This window comes from Cyprinodon tularosa, unplaced genomic scaffold, assembly GCF_016077235.1.
Source record: "Cyprinodon tularosa strain WSP-4 unplaced genomic scaffold, ASM1607723v1 ctg27, whole genome shotgun sequence".
Classification (NCBI taxonomy): Eukaryota; Metazoa; Chordata; class Actinopteri; order Cyprinodontiformes; family Cyprinodontidae; genus Cyprinodon; species Cyprinodon tularosa.
Genome location: NW_024038974.1, coordinates 1,796,235 through 1,814,453, shown reverse-complemented (window position 1 = coordinate 1,814,453; position 18,219 = coordinate 1,796,235). Strand labels below are relative to the sequence as shown.

At 37.4% G+C, this 18,219-nt stretch overlaps 2 long non-coding RNA genes across 5 annotated transcripts in view; one reads left to right on the top strand and one right to left on the bottom strand.

Annotated features, from left to right (window-relative positions):
• Nucleotides 1-18,219, top strand: part of LOC119786280 — a 40,459-nt gene that overhangs the window by 10,082 nt on the left and 12,158 nt on the right. The gene's annotated exons all lie outside the window — the stretch shown is intronic.
• LOC119786281 overlaps nucleotides 15,135-18,219 on the bottom strand; it is a 139,655-nt gene continuing 136,570 nt past the window's right edge. The window contains exons 8-9 of one of the 2 annotated variants that reach the window (XR_005281168.1): nucleotides 18,049-18,202; nucleotides 15,135-17,842 (exon numbers count right to left, since the gene is read on the bottom strand). This is a non-coding gene — a long non-coding RNA (uncharacterized LOC119786281). Of the gene's footprint in view, nucleotides 18,203-18,219 lie in introns of both variants that reach the window. The other variant, XR_005281167.1, reaches the window with a different exon arrangement.

The window sequence follows — 18,219 nt, the reverse complement described above, 5'->3', positions numbered from 1 at the left end:
ATGATGGTGGCAGCATCATACTGTGGTTATGCCTTTCTTGAGATGCGGTCCAGAAACGATTGGTGGTGGGTAGCAAAGCACTAAGTAAAACATGTTAGTGGCTGCAAAAGATAAATGGCAACCCTAAAGTACATTTAGAATCCCAGATGGAGTGGCTTTGATTGAACCACATTCAAGTGTTACATTGGTCCAACCAAAAGCTGAAGCTAAAACTATATAAATATTTTAGGAAGGATTTCTGTTCAGACAGCTAAGCTATTTTGAAAGGTAGAAATTGACAAAAGAAAACAAAATGCTTCCTCTTCCATTTCATTTATAAACTTTGATTTGTACTGCCATCACAGTGAAATATGCTAAAGTTAATCTGGAAAAATGAAGCAGTATATATAATGTTATTGAGCCCTAGCTACCCAGTGTGGACAGATTATCTAGAACATAGTAATATTAAAACTGTAAAAGGAAAAGTAGAAGAACTTTCTAGAAAATAGGCGGGATCTAAACGTGTCCAAATTTTCGATACAGATTTGTTTTTGTAGGTTAATTCCAAGCACCTAGACATTTAGATTTGATTTTTTTTATATGTGCCATATCTGTTTTCTTTATTGAATGCAATGATAACAGAAGGTGTAGTTCTTCAGGTGCAGATAAAAGTGCTACCTTCTGCTCCTAATCAACTTCTCAGGTTTGCTCAAAGACAATTTAAGGACTGGAAATTGCGCCCTGAGGAGTGACAACTGGAAACCGATCTGAGATTCAATGAGTGCACCTTGCTCCCCGTTCTCTTCTGGCATTCCCTAGTTGGTAGACCTTTCCTTAAAATTCCACCAAAGATGAAAAAAGAGAGCTTTCTCAGCTTGCTATGGCATACTAATACCCTGGACTCATTAAATTAATGGGGCCAGATTCCTCTTACAGAATGTGCTCTGATGCCCTTTGAGTTTGCCGGGGCTAGAGGGTGTGCAACACTTTGAAAAGCCCTGACCGGCATATTGAACATGCTTTAATAGAACCCTTTTGAGACTCCTGGTAGGATGCTCAGTAACTCTTTGCCTTTAAGTTCCCGCACATCTTTGAGTGATCTCGTCTGATAGCCTCTCTATCCTCGGATTCAGGCCTGGAGAGGGGGAGGGGAGCAGTTGGCGTCAAATGAGGCCAGAGGTGTACGTATCTCAGCAGAGGCCATTCTTTCCTGGAGATGTGTAACTTTGAGACATAGTGCTGAGCAAGCTTTGAAGTGGAAAGGTGCTCAGTGTAAGAGTGTGTAGCAGGAGGCTTATAGGCCGAAGTTTTGTACCTTTCACTCCAGCAGCTGGAGCTTGGCATTTCAGGGGACAGTCCAAACAGGCTTGATTTAATGAGTCCATTCATCCAACCACTGACCGGATAGGTTTAACTCCTCAAATGGCCATTAGAAATGTCATTGCCAATTTAAAGAGAAGCCTCTACAAAGCGTGCCATGATTTAGACAAGCTGCTGCAATTTAGAAAATGTATTCTTTGAGATAGAGCAGACTTTTAAGGAGAAAAGGCCAAGGGAGAAGGTATTGTTTTATCAGTGTATGTAATATAATTGTTATGACTTTATATAATGGAAATTGAATATTAAAAATGATTTTGCATATCTGCCCAAAAGCAAAAAGATCTCTTGATATGAAAAGGAAGCTGTTAAACTGCATTTGCATGACAAAAATACCCCTTAAGAGAGCTAATACATCCTCCTTATGTTATCATAATCACAAGAAGCAGATATCTTGATAGCGAGTAATTATCCTGAGTCAAATTGAGATTTTATGATGGGAATCAGTTAAGATTTGGTAATCCTCTTGGATTAAAGTGTTAAAGCACAAAGGTAAGGCTTTCTAGTGAGATGTAAGGACATCTTGATATAACAGTTATCTCCTTTAGTTGGTTCTTCTGTGTCATTTTGAACTATATGAAACAAGAAACACTCCTGATGTGATGACAGTTGTGCACAGTTTGAAAAAAAGGAGACTGGATTCATAAAGGCTAGTACACAAAGTAAAATAGTCCTGCAGCTGACATCTACAGCAGGATGCTCACAGATAGAAGCTATACATAAGCTAGAAAAGGAGGTTCCAGCAATTGAACCCTGTTCAATTGCTGAGCAACAAATAGCTAACTCAGTTTTACTGCAAAGCATGCAACAGATTTCCAAACTTTGGCCTTACCTCCTTCCCTCTTTTCTAAATGTCTTTGAATGTGACCAATGGCATGTCATACCTCTTATGAAAATCACCATTGAGATATAGAAAATGTACATAGCCAGATTTTGCTGTAACTATTTAAGATAGCATTTGATTTTTTTCCACAATTAGCCATTCTATAAGCAAAGAGCTATGCAGCAATACAGCCACTGATAACTAACATATTACCCACTTTTTAAGTATAGCAGTAATGTATTCTCTTTTCAAGCTCTCATCATCCTGATGCAACTCTCACATTGACAGGAATCTATCTTCGTGTACCTGGCTGCAAAATGAAAGCTAATCAAATTGAAGGAGACTAGTTTCTGAGTATTGCAATCCTTCCTTAGTATTTTGAGAGGACCAAAAGCCATCGGATTTTATATGATTTACAGTAGAAGCTACCATTCAAGCCAGTCAATAAATCTTGCTGAGTTGAAAATATTTCATAAAGGTAAAATCAGTTCCCCCCTTTTCATCCTTATATAAGCCACCATCATCTGCCAGATTTTTTTTCTTTCACAGGGTATGGCTTAAGCACTTCAAAGTTAGGTACTACATTGAGAGTGTGATTCATTTGGCAGCTTGCATTGTCCAACCTAAAAAACTCAAAGCTGGCCAGAGACTTTCTTCAGAGAAGAGAAAGAATTTGGCTTGAGCTTAAGGCCGCCCATCCCCATCAAGAGATTGGCGGGGGTTTTTTATCTTATCGCTGCCTTAGCGCATTGCTGTGGTGACTGTGCTTCACAGGTGGGAGTCTGCCTCTGTCAAATGAGCGAGTTCACTAAGGACGGGATTTGCTGCTGTTATTTTTCTATTAGGGGAGAATTATGCTAAGCCTTCAGAGGCCATCTTTGCGTTGCTATGGCAGCCCATATTTCCTACCGGGTTGTGACCTTGAATGACTACAGTGTGAAGCCAAGAGGCCCAAAAAGCCTTTGAGGATTAGAAGCAGTACCTCATAGTTATGCAAAACACCTCTGATATGATTGAACTTTCAATGGATGAATGACAAAGTTTATTGAGATTGCCTCTCTTTTCTTCTGATCACTGTCACTATATTCTATCACTTGCCTTTGAATGCAAGTTTTGAGATGCTTATTGAAGACAAACATTGGAATTTTCTTGTCAAACATCTTAATGTCTTCAGTATATTAATGTTTTTCAAGAAAAAAAAATAATATTAACAATGATAATCAATTTCTGCAATTACTGTGACTGAAATTGCTCCATGGACTGTAAAGAACTTTAACAACTTAGAATAGAATAGAATAGAATGGAATGGAATTTAACAGAATTGAACTGGATTGAATTGGATTGAATTGAACTTGATTGAATTGGATGAATTGAACTGAATGGAATATAATTGAAAAGAAATATAATATATTGTCCCAGAGTGGGGTAATTCAGGTCTCAGCAGCAAAGCAAATAGGCAGGTGAAAGCATACAGGTAGAAACAAGACTCAAAACAATATCATAGAACAGAAGAAAAATGGAAATAAGGGAAAAAAACTATGCACCAAAGGAATAAAACCTTTCAGGAAACAAAACAATGTGTAGATGTTGAAAAAATTCCATTATCAGATCTAATTAAAAAAAGCTCAAGACAAAAGGGAAAATGAAAGACCATGTATAGCAAAAAAAAAAATACTGATAATAAAAATAACCTCTACAAATAACAGTATGAATGAAAAAAATCACAGATCAAATAAAACTGAAGACAGCAGCAAAACTGTGTAAATAAAGACAAACATGAAAAAGCTTGTATTAAGCAGGTTAGGAAAAACATAAAAAAAAAACATTAAAGGGAAGGGGTGTAAAAGTACAGTTTCTTGATGATATCAAGAAAAGAAACTGTCCAGCTAACAGCATGGTTGCAAACAACTTAACTGCCCTTTAGTGAGCAGAAAATATTATAGTCTGAAACAGCTTGAAAGAAGAATCTGCAACAGCCCTCCTTTTTGCACCTAGGATGCAGACGCTCTTCAGTAAAAGACTGTTGCACACTAGGTGCATAAAAACCTACTCTAAAAATGCAATTTATCAATTTATATATTTAACAAATAATTTAAAATCTAAAGAAACATGTCATTATTAAATCAGGAAGTCAGCCATTTTGGATTAGAGTTGAATCCTTATGAGTATGCATGATAAATGGATGTATTCTCTTTGTGCAACATAATCATCCAACTAAATCACCTTTTTTTTAATTACCTTGATCAACGGTATGCACATGGTTGACTTTTATATTCTTTTTTTTATTTTATTCTAAAAAATAATCTACTTCCATCCTGGAATTAATGCGGATATCCAAGGATTTTATATATGAAGACATTTGATCTTACACTAGTAAAGTGAATAGACCTTTTTGGGGTAGTGATTTAGCCTAAACTTAATTTATGCATTTTTGTCTCATAAAGACATATTTATTTTCATTTCAATGATTCTGTTGTAGTTCAGTAGTTCAAGAATTTGTTTAAATGAAGTAAATGGTGAGAGTTAGAGTTAAAGAACTACAGAAAAAGCTGTTGTCCAATAGAATTTTGCAACAAACAGGATGTCTGCCATTTTGGATTAAAATAAATCAAATTTCACATGTTGTTTCAAGAATTATTCTTAACAAATTATCCTTTAAACACATGACCAAGTGACCATTTTTAGTTGACCAATCCATTTTAGAAGTGCTTGGTTGCAAATAATGTTTGGATAACATTAATTGATCCGTCCACTCTGATTTATAATCTTCCTACCTTGCAAATTCTTATATTTGGTTTGATAAACTCATTTTACAGAGATTCTTTCCTATGTTGAAGAAACTCTCTCTAACCTAATCTTTTCTCAGAGCAATAACTGCACAGTCTGCAAACATGAAAGCTATTTTCTCAAATCACAGGTCAAATTTCACATACATCAAATCAATAAAAATGTTTTCTTCTTTTCGCCCTAAGTTTTTTTTTTTTATGTTTCAGACTATTTTCCAACAAGCCATCAAAGCCTCAACTCTATTCGAAGGCACGTATAGACAGCTACTCAACGCTGACATGGAGACGAGGCTTTGAAAGTATGAGATTGACACTATTGTGGCCACAAAGCACAACAGGAGACTACTTTGAAGAGGAAAATGCTTTGAGTATTGAATTTCACTTCAGAAATTGAGAATAACTGTTGGAGGTGTGGAATCAGTACACACTGGACGACAAAACCTGTGCCAGGTCAGGCTGTGTCCAAACAAAAGGTCAACATCTGCTTTTAAAGTTTTGAAAGCCCAAGGTATATCTGGCACAGTGGCTGTTTGTGTTTTTTTATACCCCTGTATCCTGGGATGTTGCACACAAAAAGGTTGACAATACATCCAGGGACAGAGCACTTTTTCACTTAAAATAGAGAGCTGTTATGTCTTCTTGTGATATTTGGGGAATTGATCGGTCTCAGTCCCAAACTGTATCTCTGTCGACTGGCAGGTCTGCAGAAGCTGACACATTTTCTGAGAGTGTCTTGTCAATGACTCCGCTTGAGTGAAATCCCCAGCCATGTTCACTCACTGCCAAAGTTGTGTCTATCATCTTATTTTTGACAAATTTGCCACAGCCATCTCTCAATCTAATTGGTCTTTGAGGTTCCTGTAAGACAAAGGCTGCTAATCTTAGTGTGCACGTTTGAACAATTCTTTCCTCAGAATACTTCTTGAGTCTTTGAGCTTGTGGGATTTTTTTTTGCAAAAAGTTTGAAGAGAAAAAAAAAAAAACATGACAGTCACATTTTAGGTGCTGTGATGTCACACACCTCTTTCTGGCTTTAAAAGTTCACTCAATATGAGATTTGGTCTACTTTGATGTGAGGTCTCTAGTGATGCGATTTTAGCATGCTTTCTGCCTGCTGTTCTCTGTCACACACTCCTGCAAAGACTGACATGGGAGCTGCCAAAGCTGAGATTCAGCCTTTTTATTCCTGGTGACTACAAATTAAAGATATGGGGAAGGTAAATTCAGGCAACACCATGACAAGTAGAAACTGCAAACTTCTACTCCTGTAACAGTGCTTCCTGTTTTTTTCAGTACACAAGGCTTGGTAAATGTCAGGAGCCTCTTCCTCTTGGAATAACATCCAAAACAAACATATCAGGCACAGTTTCATAAATGCATTTGCAGATTAATTTACATAAACAGCCTCCTTAAAAGATGGGGAAGCTTTGTTTATGACACAATCGTTTAAGTTGGAAATATCCCCACCTGCAATTCATTTCCTGCTCATTATGCAACACTCCCTGCATCTAGCATCTCTATATCTAGTATTCTTGTTTTATGCTTATGGTGACGAAAGGAGAGACCCTAACCCCTCCTTTGCCATCCTGCAAAGCGACTCTCACCTGAACACGCTGTAGGGGCTCCACAGGACCCCCACTAACACACATGTCTCCAGGTCCTGGGAATTGGGGATTTAGTGAGGATTAAAGCGGAATATTTCAATTTAGGAGCCGGAATTTACCTGGATGCACTGCAGAGTAATTACCTACCCCCTCCTAGAGAGAAATGCAATTATGGAGACAGTAGAACACACCTACAGACGGGTGAGATATAACAGGGGCTCTGAGTCAATTAAAGAAGGAAATGCAAGACTGTAATAAAAACAATTTTAAAAAAAACGTGGCAGCTGCCAGAGCTTTTAATTTTCTAAACAGTCAATAAGAGTAAACTGAATAGATTTATAAAGTGAGACAATGAGGAGGCTTGTCTATTAACCACTAGTTCCTGGATTAGACTTAATTTCATGTGAGTGGATAAACTTCTATCTACTGTACCTAGTAGATTAGTTGCACTTAAACTGATATTTTAAACTGATATTTTAAACAAAAGCATTTTTTTCTTTATTATTCTTTTGATTATGAAAGCAAAAATTCCAAGTTTCCAAAAAAAAAAAAAAAAAAACAACAATCACACTAAAGGAAAATCGACACAAATGAAGCCTATTTATAAAGCAGAAAAAAGGAGTCTGTTTAAATGGCACGCTACTCAATAAAAAAAAAAAAACTCAGAAAACTAAAACTGTTCCTTTTTAACCCTATGTGGTCTTTTAAGAAACAGAAAATGACTTACTTTTATCAATATCATTGTCATTCATTTACTTCTTTGCTGCTTATATTCATAATTTGAGTTACAGTTTGCGCACTAATCATTGGGTAGATTACACCTTTATTTGTTGAGCGTTTATAAATGCATGGAGAGTTGCGCTCATTGCTTTGAGAAGAGAATGATTTATGTTATTGTTGTAACAGACATGCGCGAATTTAAACTGACAAAACGTTTTGAATCGCTAATTAATGAATCAATGGGACTCTGTTTTTTAATCAATATTTCTTGTTTTGAATAAAAAGTAATTGTAAATACTAAGAACTCGTTTTATAGATTAAATAACTGATGTTTTGTATTTTTTTTTCTCATACAGATATAATATTTATTTGTAGTTTTTGTGTTTTTCCTGCGATCGCACAAATGATGCTTCCTTTATTTGTAAGAATTAGTGGGCCAGGAAGAGGGGACATTTTTTTTTTTTACCTCAGTGCGGTCTGACGACGAGGCGGAGGCCCCTGTGTGTATAGTCCGTGTAAACAGGGCCCTGTGTATAGTGCCATTTAGGTGGATTAGCCCTTGCTTTTGTTGGACAGGACGGTACACACAGACACCGATTCAGCTTCCCTAAAGCCATTCTGCTCCCTCACAAACATTTAAGGAAGCCTTATATTCTGACTCCTGTCTCCTGAGGTGATCTAAAAAGGGGGGGGTTCATTTTGAAGCAACGAACTGGATTTGTTTAGTGATTTATTGCTTGCATGCTTCCTTTTACAATAAATAACTCAATTAGATATCCAATAGAATAAAAAAAAAAAAAACACTTACACGAAACTCAGAATTGGTATGATAGTTTTTTAACATGTTTGTAATCGAAATATTTAGTCCTCTGGAGGTAAATTATTTATTGATTAATTTTGGAAATGACTAGAGCAAGTGTTGACCACCTTACACTTAATGAAGCTGCCAGATGGCCCCCCCGCCGCGCGCTCACGAGCGCGCATGGACAGAATTCGGAGGTGCAAATAGAACCATTTGCGCATATTTCTAATAGTTATAATATTTGTCACAATTAAGTGTACCGGTTTAACAGGTTTGTGACTGTCCCTTTATTATTATTATTATTGTTTTATTATCATTAATATTGTTATTATTATTATTGTTGTTGTTGTTAAATTTCAAAATATGTTGGTATCTAACGGATTTATTTGAGCAAATGTTTAAAGAAGTGCCGTTGTTTCGATGTCTGACCACCTGTTGTTGTTCTGTGAAAAACTTGGGAAGGGTTGTCTCTCCCTATGCAGGAAAACAGTATTAAATATATTTAAGGTAATTTCAAAAATGAAAATAAATATTTTAATTGCTTTTTAAGTGATATCTAATTAGAGGCAGAGACGTTTGAGATGAAAAGTGGGCCGTAGTATGCATGCCTGGCTTATAAGATGTTTGCTCACTATATAAATAAATCAAATCAATTAAATATTGCTTTAAAGTCCATTTAAAATAACATTTTCTCACTGTAAGGCCACGAGGCCTAAACTTTTTATCTTTACCGTTAATATTTGTCATTCACTTGAAGCATGGCGGCGCCTGTTGATTCGGTTTAAATATGTGAATGTTTGAACCATTTTTTTTACAACTTTAAAAACTATTCGTAATTAAATACTTTATGGTTTTTCAAAAATGAATAAATCGAAGGTGCCGTCATACGTGCGGTCAGTTATGCCTTTGTGATTTACTACTTTTCCATTCTGATTAACTTTTTAAATGAAGGTGTTTAAACGGTCTCCGTCTGAAAAGGCCGTTTTTAGATGCAGAAAGATGTGGTGCAGAAAGTTTTATATACAGTTTTTTTATTTAAAAAAAATGTTCCCAAGCATGCTTAATTTAAAGTGGAGGTGGGTTTTTTTCTTTTTATACAGACTAAGATTCGTTTCTGTTGCACGTCAAGCAATTATCAGCTGAAATAGGTTTGGGTTACTTTTTAGTGAAAGTTTTTAAAAACTTGGTGAGAACTTAATAGATGTGAAGAGCATAATTATTTAGTCTTAATTAAATGTACAGGAAGGCATTAGTCTGGAATTTCTAAAAGTCAACGTCTCTGGTCTGAAAGGTATCCTTCTTTTACACCTAAAATATTTCATACCTATATATATATATATATATATATATATATATATATATATATATATATATATATATATATATATATATATATATATATATATATATATATATATATATATATATATATATATATATAGCTATATATATGTATATATATATATATATATATATATGGAAAACATATTTTGCATCCTTTTTATAAAACTAAAGAAAAAAAAGTACTATGGCATACTTTCTTGAAAGAACAAAGCATAATGTAAGGATCCAATTAGAGAAGTATGACAGACCCGGTATAGGTCCTGCCTCATGTTAAATGTAGTGTCTTTGCTCTGGTAAGGTGCAGAGCAAAGAAAGGCTAAGCTTCACCTTTAAATAGGATGGATGATTCGTTAACAAGCTTTATAAAACAGAAAGTTCTTGACTGCGAAATAGTTCATAGTGAGCTCACCAACAGGTTAACTTAACAAATCCCGCTTTGCATCTTTGATTCTTTACTCAAAGTCAGGGTCATTCATCAGCACAGCAAAACAGAAGAACACTTTAGCATCTCTGATGCTTTGTCTGCTGGGTTAATTGTGCCGAAGTGTGTGTCCTGGAATCTTTGGGCTAATCATAGTTATGTTGTTGTCTGCAAGAGTCTCTGTGTGCCCATGTGCCAATGGAAGAAGAGTGTGCCCATGTGTGGGTGTATGACTGCTCCTCTGCTACTCTGTCCCTGTGTGTGCCCGTGTGTGCAGTCTATTAGTGGAGTTTAACCCCTCTGTTCAGGGAGTCATAGCCCCTCAACACACCAGGCGCCATTCTTTCTGCACCACGTTAACGTTTTACTTTTCCACCCTCCCCACCCACACTGTTCACTTTTGTCCTAAGAGGGCAATTAAGGAAACAAACGTTTTCCCCAAGATAAGCTGGCTGCCAGCTTTGCATACTAATGCAATGCCAAGTGGTTGCAAATACTGAGTGCTCTAATTACCGGTACTATTTTCAATCAGAAATTGCTCAATTTCCCAGGATGAGGTCTCTATAGCTGTAAAAAAAAAACACATGCAACCTGATAGAAGCAGGAGAGAATCATCTCCATGTGGAGGGAGGTTGATTTTCTCTGTGTGTGTGTGTGTGTGTGTTCATGTGCTCACATGTGTGCACATATGTTGTGAAAATAAATTCATCCTCCTCTGTGTGTATGGACCGTGGAATGACCCACTCCATTGCTGCTACCCTTGACAAGTCAAGAAATGGATCCTGTCAGCGTTGACAGCATTTAGCACCGCAATTATCCCCTTTCACAGCCTGGCTGCATCAGTGTAAACCACACCAGGCAGCAGTTGCCACTCAGTGATGAGAGGGATGTGGTGCACCATCTACTTGGTGAACAATTTGGAGCAATTGTGTTGCTTTGTGATCATCAGTGCAAATCAAGGTCTCCTCATTTATTAAACAATTTCTGCTAGTGCAAATTAGAGGGACAGCTCTTTTAATATAGCAGGTGACAGAAAGCAATATAACTAAAAGAAGAAATAGTGCACAATGTTGCTGACATCAAAGTACTAAAAGAAGAGTGGAAGTGTAATTGAGTGGGATTCATCAATTCATCAGGGAGAGGTCAGCTATATTGAGCGGTCAAAGTGACAAGGACACACTCCCTGGACATGGGAGTGAGTCAGTCCATAGGATGCACATGCAGGACCCATCCAGTGGCCTAAGCTGACCTTTGGCTATGACGTTGGCTAATAAAGGGCTGGCCCTTGATCAATCCATTGCGAAGCTGGGCTCCTGATCCCTGGCCTTTCACCGGGGCCAGGGCAGGGTGAGCGCTGCCAGGAGCCACGCGGCGGAGCCAACGACCCTACCACTTTCCCATCCGTGGGTGACAGCTGCAGCGCCAAGGAGCCTGGGGACGCCACGCTGCCCTGCCACACAGGAAGGACAGCCAGCAACTGTGTCCCGATGGCGAAGGAGGGAGAAAAAGCCACCAATGATCCACTTGTGAATGTCACATTCATTTAAATATTCTCTACATATGATGCTGCGATGACCTGTACAAGATAAATCTGGAGATTCGGGCTGTAGTGTTTTTAGCTTGAAATGTGGCATCTCAAACTGTTTCACAGACCTTTTTTTTTTCTTTAAGTTCCAATGTATGATCCAACACAAAAACCTCTGAAAAAAAAAAAAAAAAGTTTTCTTTTTTTATCAGTTATTTTTAAACTGATATTCAAAAGATATAGATGTTTTATTCAGTGGAATACTTCAAATGTTTATTTCTTGATTTTACACTTAATGTACAGTAAATACAATGTTATGATTCTCAGAAGTTTTAAGAAGGCAATTTTATAATGAAAGTCATTCCACTGGAAATTAAGGCTATTTACTGTACAGTGAATGCAATGAACCCTTGCTCTGCGTTGATTTTGTATTCTAGAGGAAATCAGCAAAGGGCTTTGCTCAGTATGTTGACAGCTGAGATCTTTTTCTCCTTTGTCTAGTTAAAGCATTTCAGTGGATGTTTCTAATTTAGCAGCGACTTAATAAAAGGGATGCAGCAGTTGTAAGCATTATCCTCAATAGTTCTGGTTGCAGTTGTTATTGAAGCCTTTGTGGACCTCTAGCCCTTAAAAGGGGTTTAGGTTTCAATTCTATTTAGACTCTGTTGCCCATGCACCACTTTCTGTTATACATTTCCCTTCCAGTAAACTTTCCAAAGAATATCTTCTTACTTAGCATTAACTTGAAAAATCGCTTTTTTCACAATGATCTTTTTGTAGCTTAAAGCCCTATTAAAGGTTGCCAATAGCTGGGCTTTCTTTACAAATGTGTGCAAAACTTTTGATAATCAGCCAATTTTCCAAAATGCAAATTTTGCGATTGCAGCATTTCAGTTATATAAGAAATTGAATAAAAATTGCTCATGAATATGTTGTTCACGCAATGACTCCTAAAAAAGAACAACAAGCTCTAGCCAAACTAAAATGTGCGCCATCATCAACTACTTCGTGTCTACTTCTTCTTTTTACAAGGCAGTGAGGCCAAGCTACAGTCCAACTGCAGATCAGTTGACTTGTGTGATGCAAAAAAGTTTTTCCATTGCATTTTTTTTATCTATGATTTTCGATATGACGAAAGCCCACTTTTTTGTTTGAAATTTCAATGTTTTAATTTAGCTTAATTATTTGCCTAATTACAATTTGCATAATTTGATGTTTAATGGAAACACAGCTAGTAACAACCTGCTGAACTAGTATCCATAATCTTATGTATATCAAGTATTCTTTACCATGATTATGCAAGACTCTAGCAAAGCCAATTAGAACATTTCTGCATTACAGTTTAGTTATAGTGTAAAAAAAAAATTCTTATTGATCTTATGTATTTTTAACATTCCCAGAGAAACTCAATTCTGTTTTTAATGGGCACCGTAATAATCTATCTATTTAAAGATAGATACAAGTTTAACTTTTTGTACAGATTCAAAGAAATACAAAACTTTTTAATGTTTTTCTAATTTATTCAGGTGCGCATGTATGATGCTTTTTAGAAGTGAAATTGAACCTGCATTTTGTTTAAACACAAGGAAAGATGTCACCACATTGTGATAAAAATGGGTTCCTTCACATTTTTTTAAATTATGTTTTAAACAGCAAAGGTAGAAAACAGCAGCCTGACTCTGTTAAATGTCGAAGTCAGATGAACAAAGGCTTACACCACAATAACTCGTTGTCAGTTGTTACAAATTCATATTTGGAGTTTAGGTGTTTTTGGTAGTCATTGCGCACTTAAAATGTTACCTCAGGGAATATTTTCAGATGCTGCACCATGTTGCTCTGCCTGATGTTGTGCATGGTGCTGTACTTTGTAACCCAGATGGCGCACCGCTGTATACTTTTTTTTGTTATCAGAGCATGCTTTTTTTGTTCAATAGACAATCCTTATATCAAAACACAAGACAATATTGAGAATGCATTTTAATTGCACAGTCTTTTCAAGTGTGACAACACTGAAAACAATAGCAGATAAAACATCCTGTCCATATGGGTAGAGAAAAGGGAAACATCCAAGTGGTTCATCGCAGATTGTTCTTTTTATTATCATTAACAGTAATGTGATTCTGAGGCCCTCTGTGACCCCATCACAGCAGCTCTTTATCTTAGAAGTCATTCATTAGAACAAACAGAAGGCAGAAAGAGACGGGCAGAAAGAGTCACAGAGAGAGAGAGCCAAGCGTAAAATAAATTAGATTGTTCTTAGGAGACAAGCTACTTTGAGTTAGCAAAAGAGCGCAAACTCAAAGGAGATCCAGTAATTCAGAATGTGGATGTAAAGTTGTTGAGAGGAGCCTGTGATCAAGTTCTGGATTTTGGGCTAAGTGTGTAATCACAGCTTCACTTGATTTAAAGACCCACAGGAAACTCTGAACTGAGCACTGTATGTTTGAGCTGATATTTGGTTAGACTGTGTCTGCTCAAGACTTTGGACTGATTGCAGGCTTTGGTGAGACTAATCAAAAAGCTTCTTATGTCTTCGTCCTCTAATACAAATGGATTGTACACAGTCTCTCTCATATTTTGAGTCGGAATAAGATTTGTTCTCTGGAATGACAAAAAAGGCCATCTTTAAAATGTTTTCAACAATGCAGTCCTTTATTCATCTGCACCCCAAGTGGCTGCTGATCTTATCAACGTTAGAAGACCCAGTAGATCTATATCTATACATAGACCCATACGCTTGTGTAGATTAAAAATAGGAGAAATCTGATAGTGGAGTGGTCAAACACTGATGAGGAAGGAGGGGGCACTGATGTATGGGGGAGGGTGGTAGGGAGGAGAGCCGTGTGGATCCTTGGAGTGGTGTGACAGACTCCCCAGCCTCCTGGTAGGATTTATTGGAATGTGAGAGAGGAGGATTTTAGCACCAGGCGAGCCACGCCAGAGTGTTGCAGACTTCATGCCATCTGTCTCAGCCTCCGTCGTCTCTTTGCCAAACTCCTCAGACCTTTATTTCCTCTCCCTATTTTTCTCCTTCTCATCCCTGTTCACAAGAGTAGTGGACATACTGATATCCGCTAACGTATTGGGGTGGGGGGGCTGGGTGAATTTGATGGCTGGACTTAATGAGCAGACAACAAAAGAAAAAAAGAAAAATGACATGACTAATATGTATTCTTGGAGCTGGTTGTACGACAGCCCTGATGGAGACACAAATGTGTGTCCGAGAGCCCTGCCATTTGTTACGGGACCAACAGGGAAAGAGAGAGTTATTCATACCATAGCAGATCTGTTGATCAGTTAATAACGAAACATGCTCCAAGTGAGAGCCAAGAACTGCTTTAATTCACTGCCCTGTTAAACACCAATCAGCCATAACATTATGACTGTCTGTGGTGCTTTCAAAAAGTATTCAAACCCTTTTAACTTTAGTGTGTTTTTCAGTTTATTTGATAAACAAGTTGAGTAACAGTTGAGTAACAGTTCAAAGGTGGCAGAACCTGCTTGATAGTTTTGAAGAATTTTAGAAATTAAAACCTACAAAGTATGTTGTGCATTTTAAGCCTCCCCAACTCAATGCTTTGTAGAACCCTCTTTAAACACAATTAAATCAGCAAGATGTGTATTTTTAGTATAGATCTTAAAATCCAGAAACAATAACTTATCTATGACTTGAAAAACGTAAGAAAGTAAAACAAAAAACAAAAAAAAAACTTTCTGATAGCAAAGTATATGCTCTGTCCGAAATTCTCCGACTTTTGAAATTTGACAGTGGCATTTTTTTTTTTTTTTTTTTTACTTCCCTGACACCTCTGGGTTAAGGTATGCACTTCTTATGGATTAAGCTGTCTTACAGATGCTATTAGATACCATCAAATGTATCTGGTTGGAATCTGGGGATTTTGGAAGCTCGGTAAACCCTTAAGATCTGCTGTCATGTTCTTTAAGCCATTTTTGTAAGCAGCTTTTAAAGGACCCACTGGGAAGGAGATGTGTTGGGGGGGGAATGAATAGTCTTCAAAACTGTTTACTTCTTTGGTAAATGTCAAAATAGCATGTATTTGAATGGTTTTCTCTGCTGTTTAACATTCTGTTAGAGCAAGATATTACTCACTCCACCTGGCATTGCTCATAATCTTATGAGTGATTGGTGTAAACGGGTTATTTGCTTTACTTAACTTGATCTGTTAAAATGTGGGGAAGATGTTCACATTTCATAATGTGATTAAAATGCATGCCATGAATAATTTTTGTTTTTGATGTCATTATTTTATTAACCGAAATAAGGAAATTGTTGAATGTACTCATGGAAAGGAAAACATTCTAGATAAGAGAGTCACGGTCATATGACACCTACCAGCACCATAGAGAAGAAAATGTAACTCTGGCCAAAAATTGTCAAATCTTTTCATTGTAGACAGTTATGCATTTGCAGGCTATAATTAAATCAAAAGCAGATTTTCACATCAAATGGTGGAGTGATTATGCTATGTTTGTGTGGGACTGATCTCTCACCCTCTCTCTGCATGTGGGTGGCTTGGGAGGAGGCAGCAGGAGATCACAGGGAGGAGCTGTACTGGCTCCATGTCCTTAACCTGTTCGTAGAAGGGTACCGAAGGGTGGGGGCTGAGAAAGAAACATACAGGTTGTCCGATATGGAACACCAGGTGGCAGGAAGTGGGCAGGAGGCCTTTGAAGCCGACCCCTGATCTCTGCACAGAGATGGCCTCAGCGATCAATTTAGCCAGCGATGGCAGGGAAGAGAGCCAGGTGCCCCCAGAGGACCCTCAGACCACTCAGATCTATTATGGACAAAGAGGAGAAAGTCGGCTGGTGCTTGAGCCCACAGCTCCGAGTCACTTTAAAGCCGAAGTAAACTGAATGCCTCCTGTTTATTTGGTTAGCTTTAGTAAAGGACTTGCACTTCTTACTGCTGTCAAATATTGATAACAGCATAGTTTGTACAAACATACAGAGCAGTATGCATCTTTTTGTCTGAATCTGTATTACATTTTATACATGTGTGAAAAGCATGTGAAAATAAAATTTTAAATCAGGTTTCCGAAAAAGCCCTTTCAGACGGAGAATAGAATATGTTTTTCAATTATCTTTTCTTCTATATGCAGTTTGTCCTTGCCAGTGGTCTTTCCTGCTCTGAGAAAAAGTACACATTAGGGTTGTGTGTTCGGGCCAAAAACATTTTACTTTTTATATAAATATTGCAGTTCAGAACGTTCTTGATTCAGCTCTCTACCATCATGTTTATGAGTTTTTTGATGTTCCATGAAAAGTATTTGTCAATCTGCATGTTGCCTTTTACATTAGTTACATTAGTCCAACCAAAATGGATCTAAACAACTAAAGGGAGTTTATTTCCAAAAGAATAGAACATCCCAGTCTCTCTCTCTCTCCAAACTATTATTTTCACACAAGATACTTCGATCAAGTTGGTAATGTTTAAGAAATCTTCGCATTCTAATTCTTGAAAACCTTTATTTCAAGTCGAAGCAAAAACAAAAAATTATAATGAATAAAGCTTAGGACCTTTAATTGCACCAAATCTAATCTGTAGTTTAACATATGAAAAGGGGCTTCTTACAACTACCTTATATAGAGAACTGACTACAGTGACATTATTTCAATGAATTGTCCTTTAGAAATGTTAAACTCTGCTTATAAAGGGAGTTCTAAAATCATTCTTTAGATATAAAAAAAAGCTTAAAAATCAGCATACAGGAGCTATCTGTGTAAATATTTAGATTTACCATTAATTATAATACCTGGTGGCCAGAAAGAAGGAATTTGGGATTAGTAAAACACCCATCCACTGTTTTAATATTATTCACACTGAGTGTCCCATTTCATGATCTTTTGCCACGTATTTTAAAGTCACCCCAGCATGGATAAATATATGAATTTGAGAAAAATGTTAAATTCATGCATGAATCAGACATCCCATTCATATCTTTTATCCTGTACAGCACTAGAAATGTGAAGGCTGCCTTGTATTTTGGCCACAAGCGGAGGAGGTGAGCGCTATCAGTGTCTACATGTTCATCGCCGGTTACATCTGTGTTTACGAACCTGTAAACAGGAGCCAGAACACACTTAAACTCACTGACAGTCACTCCAATTCCGATCCACCTCCCCAACCCTTCAACACTCCTTCTCTTTAGGCAAGGAAATAAAAGCTTGACACTCAGAGAAGGAACGGTTTGAAGAAATTATGATGTGTTTGATTTCCTCCGCAGCCAATGACGTGGAAGTGTTGTGTACTTCCTGCCCTCTGATAGGCCTCCGTCATTCCCTTCATCTCAAGACCCTTGCTGTTCCCTATAATCCCCCTCCTGAACACAAACAGGCCAATCCTGTGAAAGAGCTGAGGGGCTAGGGAGGGATAAAGCAGTCGTGGCTTGGATGGGGTGAGGGATGTGGTTCAGACGGAGAAAAAGCAGTCCCAGAAGCTGGTGGTGATGTGAGAAGAAGCCAGTGTGTTATTATTAATAAAGCATTAAAAAAGAGAGCACATCAAAGCATACAGAGGCTATGCTATCTTACATGAAAGTAGCCCACTATGGCTTAATGTTTCCTAAGGCGTGTTACGGTGACGTTGCTTTGATTTGAAATGCATTGTGTGAAAAATGGATTTACAGGAGTGCAGTGGGAATACCTGGTGTGGGTTCAGACCATAATTTAAAACCTGACCTCATAGGATCTTCAAAGTGAGAGCGGTGATGTTTTAGGCATCTGTGTAGTATGTGTGAGGTCCTAAACCAAAGCTGTACACACAACAAATAAACACCAGCCAAGGATGTGGGTGACACCTGCAAAAATAAGAAAA